The sequence below is a fragment of the Mustela erminea genome, chromosome 5, assembly GCF_009829155.1.
Source record: "Mustela erminea isolate mMusErm1 chromosome 5, mMusErm1.Pri, whole genome shotgun sequence".
NCBI lineage: Eukaryota > Metazoa > Chordata > Mammalia > Carnivora > Mustelidae > Mustela > Mustela erminea.
Window position 1 is genome coordinate 11,127,320 of NC_045618.1, and position 6,422 is coordinate 11,133,741.

A 6,422-nucleotide genomic window follows, 5' to 3' on the forward strand; every position below is an offset into this window, starting at 1 on the left:
CCAGGATTTTAAGCACCGGCACAAAGCTTCACCAAGCCTTTCTTATTCCTGTGGAAATGCAAGTTGCTTTCAGCAAGTGACACAGAGAAAAAAGCAAGCAAGCAAGCAACCCACTTTGGTGTTATAATCCCACCGTGGGTTATCAATGCCACTGAGAGGGCTTTAAAACATCCACTCTCCGCACAGGAGGCCTCAAGATGAAGAGAGACTTTCAGGACTCAGAAGGGGGCTTTGTTCTGGAGATCCAGGTCCCTTCTCCACTGACCGAGTCCACAGAGAGCCTACAGAGTTCAAACAGAACAGAACAGCAAGAGGACCCTGGGAAGGGAAGGACGCAGGGGCCGTCCACATTTGCAGGCAAGCTTTCTGCCAAAGATTAATTGACAAAAGCAAATCCCTGCGACTTGAAGTAGAGAAAATCTCAAAAGGAAAACACACCACTTCCCCGGTGAGATGGCGCCAGGTGGAGGCCTCGGTTTTTTTTTCCTTTAAATACATGTCACATTTCCCAAAAATGCATGAGATGTCATCCCTGCAGTAAAACAAGTCAGGCTTTGAGGTCAGGGAGCCCTGAGTTTAAAAACCTGCCCATGACTTCAAACAGCTTCAGCAGCACCCCTGGGCCCTGGGATCCTCATCTCCACATCAAGACAAATAAAATCTGCCTCGGGGGACTGAAATGAATCCAGGTGAAGCGGCCCTAGGATAGAGCATGGCCCGAGCCGGTGTTCAGTAAATGGTGGGTGCCATCTTGATGATGATGATGATGTTGATGATGGTGGTGGTGGCAATGGGGGCCATCCTACTGTTCCACTCCTGCTAGACTCCCATCCTTGCACACACAAACCTGCCCCTCTTCTAACCGGCACTCACACTCAGTAGCTGTAGCTAACTTCCACTGAGCACTGACTATGGGCCACGCACCATACAATAAGTTGTTTCACTTCGTTTGCAGGGCACCCAAAGATAGCTACAGCTAATGCCCCCCACTTTACAAGCGAGGAAACAGGTTCAGAGAGGTCGGGTAATGCATTGGTCAGGGTAGGCTAACCACTATCACAAAAAAATCCCAAAGCCTCAGTGGCTTAACATAGTCAAAGCCTAGGTCTCCCCCACATCCCTGCGGGTAGAGGGCAAGAAACAAAGGACTTACCCAGCCATCATTCAGGGACCCAGGCTCCTTCCATATTGTGAATCCCCCACCTCCTACACTGAGCTGCCACTTAATCCCTGGCAATTAGATAACAAGCAAGAGGGAGAGAGTGAGAAAACCCATGGCTCTTCCTCCCCTCAACTCATGGTGACACTTGACACTTCTGCTCACAGTCCACCAGCTAAAACTAGTTTCTCAGGCCCTCCTAGAGGCAAGAGGCTGGGGAATAGCTTATCTGTGCTCCCGGGAAGAGAAGGAAAGAAATAGATACTGGTAACAATAGTTTCTACCACAATAAACCTGCCTAAGATCATGCAGCCAGTAAGAACCTAGACCCTCACCTCTTTATCACTGAGCTACATGCCATCTGGGGAACTGTGGAGGTTCTAAAACAGGGCTCCCAAATTCTCTCCTTTTCTTCCAATCAAAATGTACGGTCAATGTCAAACCTGGGTCCTGTTAGTCCTTGACTAACAGAATACAGCAAAAATGACACAATGACCACGTCCAGTTTCTGAAGACACTGGCAAGCTTCTACTTCCTATCTCTTGGGATACTCTCTCTAGGAATCCAGCTATTCCATTGCGAGGAAGCCCAAGCTAGTCTATATGGAGAGATCATCTGTATTTGTTCCAGCTAACAACCAGTGGGAGGTTCTAGCCATCATCTAGAATCATCCACTGGATGTGTGAGTGAAGACACTTTCAGATGATTCCAACCCTCAGCAGTCAAGTCATCGCCAGCATTTCAGTCTTCCTAGCTGAAGCCCCAGACACCATGGAGCAGAGATAACACTACGGCTGTGCCCAGCCTGAATTCCTGACCCACAGAATCTGTGAGCATAATAAAATGGGTGTTTGACACCACTAAGTGTTAGGGTGGTTTGTTATGCAGCAATGATAACTGGAAAAAGAACTTATTTAAGAATTTCATGTTGGGGGGCGCCTGGGTGGCTCAGTCAGTTAAGCACCTGTCTAAGGCTCAGGTCATGATCTTGGGGTCCTGGGATCACATCCCACATCAGGCTCCCTGCTCAGTGAGGAGTGTGCTGCTCCATCTCCCCATATCCTTCCTCACCACCACCCCACATGTGTGCTTGCTCTCTTTCTTATAAGTAAAATCTTTTTCAAAAATTTCATTTTAAGAGTCTCATGCTCTACCGACTGAGCTAGCCAGGCTCAAAAATTTCATTTTAAATAGTCAAACAGATCCTATTACTTCTGGGGGGAGAGGGAGGCTTCCAGAATCTTTTTAAAAAAAATTTTTTTGAAGATTTATTTATTTATTTATCTGAGGGAGCGAGAAAAAGAGAGCACAAGGGGGACTGGGCTCAGTGGGGAGCCCAACGCAGGGCTCCAATCCCAGGACCCTGGGATCATGACCTGAGCTGAATGCAGATGCTTAACAGACTGAGCCACTCAGGTGCCTCCAGAATCCTTTTTATTTTTGTTCTTGTGCTATTTGATATTTTCCTCTGCAATAAAAATTATCCACAACAAAAATTTATAACTCATCATAAGGGGGAAAAATGTTTTAATGGTATACCGTCTGCTTAATCACTAAACCCCATTGCCCCCTGTGTAATCCCGTCCCTTGACTTTGCCAAGCAATGAGACTCCTTGGTCTACTGTAAATCAGGGTGGCTACGCAGATCCTACAGGTCCTCGTTCCAGGAGCAATCAGTGGCGTTAGCCGTCATCTCAAACTGTCCTCTTCGAAGCACTAAACCAGCTTCGGTGAGGATGAGCAGGGACTTGCGTCAGCCCCAGCTGTGCACGCGAAAATAACACTAGGAAAGGGGCCTCCTTCCTGGTTATGAGTGAAACAGGGCCCAGAGATGGTTTGCGAAAAGGTTGCCAAAGACACCAGGACGCTGCCTGCCTTCGGACCACGGCTCATGCTGTTTCCCTATGTGGTGTGCCCTTCCCAGGCACAGAAGACTAACCATGGAAGTGAAAGTTCAAGAAAAGGAAGATGGCAGTGCCCAGCAACCATGAGGAGAGAGGACACGGGGACCCCAGGGAGCAGCCAGACTCGGGCACTACAGCCCCATCCCCACATACTCTCTCCTCGTGCCTCCCAACAGGCTGGGTCGGAGGATGTGTGCGCTTCCAGAAAAAGGTGCACTGCAGGAATCCCCTCACACGGATGCATCTTTTCAGGACCGTCCATAAGCCGTGGGGGACATTTCAGCACTTAACCTTCCTCCAGAGCCTGCATGTCACACAACTGGACAGAAGCCTCAACCAGCAAGTAAAACGGAAGTAAGACCAGCGCCATTTTCTTTCCTGGAAAAAACACCTTTGGGTCAGGCCATAGCAGACATCTAGGTCCTGAGACCTCTTCCACCCCCCAGCCTGCCTCTGTCTGCAAAGCCAAAGGAAAAAGAACTAACTTCTGAAGCTGGAACCAGCTTCCAGAAAGCAGTGGGGAGACCTGAAGTGGCGTCTGGATGATTTGTGAGGAATTCTGGCTCCGCTGTCCAGTATCCAACTCACAGCTCTCAGCTGGGTTTGCAGGCTCAGGGACCTTCTGACTGGCCCTGCTTCTACTTCCTTTTCTTGTAGCAGGCCTTGCATCCTGTGCCACCAACTCCAACCATCAATTTTTTGAGGCGTCATTGGATTCAGACATGAATAGGACAAAAACTGACCTCTGGTTCATGGACAGATCAGTCCGTGACTGACGGTGTCCTTGGCCACTTGCTGTGCTATTCCAGGACATGCCCTTCCAGCCGGGGGGGGGGGGGGGGGGGGGGGCTGGCGGGGGCGAAGAGGTGAACCCACTCCACCTGCAGGAGCCCTGGGGGCCTTCCACGTTTCCCTGTATACCTGCTGCTTTATCCCGTTAAGAGGATCAGCATTGTCAGCAGGTAGGTCAGAACCATTTTGGAAGCCATCCCATCTGTCATGCGCAGAACAGCAGCTACTGGCAGACTCCATGCTGGTACATTTATTTCTTCCAGGAAGAATCCTCTACTCTTGCCAGTTTCCCCCATTTCAATGCCCTGACCTGGGGACTCTACACAGACTCTCCCGAGGCTACCCCATGATGTCGGTCACCCACCCAGCCCTGTGCAGGGGCACTGCCCTGCACCACGCCTGGCCTTCACTGGACCATCCTCAGCGGCCCCCATCCTGGATGTCAGCACATGGACCTTCCCCCGTCATCTCCCTCCCCATCAACCTGTGTATTTCCTATCGTGACTTTCCGTTCTCCAGGGATGCAGACTGAAGAGCTCCCAGAAGCTGCTCTTCCCCAGCCCTCCGGCACCTGCCCTGCTCCCACTGCTCCCATTCACCTGTGCTAAGTGGCCCCCAGCTGGAAAGGGGCCGGGGAAGAGCCTCAGAGTTGACATCACATGGGCATGTGGGAAGAAAACAGAAACAGAAAACATTCAGGGAGGCTCACAATTTTTGCTATCCCTTTGCTGTTAGACAAGAATATTCTGGTAATTCAGGAGCTCGAGAAGAGAGATTGCTGTGTCTGGTACAAGACTAGAATCATTTGGTGCTCAGTGATCACCTGATGACTGTCTTTCATGGTAACCTCGAAAAGGCTTCCCAAATAAGACAGAGGTTGGCCCAGGTGATTAGGATGAGAACAGTTTTCTCTTTAAAGGTCTTTATATATTTCTTCCTCCAATTCCCTTTCCCCCAATTGTTTTTTCTTCCTCATGCAGATGTACAAGTGCACCTCTTCCCCCACGGCCCCTCGTGCACGCACACATGCACACACACTCACAATGTTCTCATGCATATTCTCAACCACATGTCTCCCCAGTGTAGAACACCAAGGATGCGAAGGAAGAATTGCAAGCAGCTGCCTTGGCACTCTCAGACGGTACTGCCAGCCCCTAGCCCACCCCCATTACCCATCAGCATTTCAAAAACTCCAAGGAATCAAAGGCATCTTTATAGTTCACTTTAAACACAGGAGGTAGCCTGAGGCACCTGGCTGGCTCAGTCCAGGAGAGAGCATGTGACTCTTAATCTTAGGGTGGTGAGTTCGAGCCCCATGTTGGGCGTGGAGCCTACTTAAAATTAACAGTAATCGTAAATACAATACAATACAGGAGGTGTCTGAGGTATTTCTTTCTGAAAGGTGGGCGCTAGACCGCAGACCTGCCCATCCTCCTCGGACCCATGTTCCCCTCGGTCACTGCTGCCTATCAGCAGGCCCTTTGCTGTCCGGCTTCTCAAGACCGAATGAGAAGGGAAATCAGAAGAAAAGTGAGCTGGCCAAGCCAGCCACATAGCTCACATTCTTGTCCCTTTAGTGAAAAACACCATTTCTCTCCTGGCAACTTCTAAAGCCAAAGTTAGCCTCCATACACCCACTGGCCTTAAGAGCCAGAAGCGTGGGTTGGCCTCTGCTTGTGTTATGTCTGTAGAACGTCTCCATTCTCTTCTCCTGCTGCAGTAAGCCAGTATATAAGGGAAAAAAGAAAGCACAAATGGAAGCAGATTATAGGAGAAAAACTATTAGCTTGGACCACGTGAAATCGCCGGTATTAGTCATGTTCAACCTACAAAATACAGCAATTTCATATGGTTCAACCTAGTAACAAGGGAGATCTGATGAGGGCTTACTGTGTTGCGGTCCATGATAGACATACATGCTCACATTTAATCCTCTGGTCCACCTGCGAAGGGCATTTCGATTCCCATTTCACACAGGAGGAAGCACCCTGGAGGAGAACTTGAAGATCACTCAACTGGTCAAAAATTCACAAATGTGGAAATGACCAAAGAAACCATAGGACCAACCCCCTCACCTTACAGACAGGATGGCCATAGGCTGCACATGGTCTGACTCTCACAGGCACAGGAAAGTGTGTGGAGAAGTGCCATCCAGAGTTCTTGAGAACCCTGGCGTTGTCTCTCCCTGGTCTCACCGCGCTAAGTCTATGCCCCTTTCTCACCTTGACCTCACTTGGTGTAACCAAGTAAGGAGAAGAGTCATCTCTGCATATCAAAAACTAGAACCTTTCTGGAATGCCTGGGTGGCTCTGAAGGTTAAGCATCTGCCTTCGGCTCAGGTCATGATCCCAGGGTCCTGGGATCGAGTCCCACATCGAGCTCCTTGCTCAGCAGGAAACCTGCTTCCCTCTCTGTCTGCCCCTCCCCCTGCTTGTGTGTGTGTTCTCTATCTCTGACAAATAAATAAATAAAATCTTTAAAAAAAGAAAACTTGAACCTTTCTAAATGCCCCCCAAAAGGACATTGAATACCCTAAATTATGTTGCATCTTTTAAATGGAATACTAT

The 6,422-nt window shown here is 49.3% G+C and overlaps 1 pseudogene; it reads left to right on the plus strand.

The window, feature by feature from the left end:
• Positions 1 to 2,990: 2,990 nt before the first annotated feature.
• LOC116589796 lies at positions 2,991 to 4,435 on the plus strand (annotated as a pseudogene).
• The last annotated feature ends 1,987 nt before the right edge of the window (positions 4,436 to 6,422 follow it).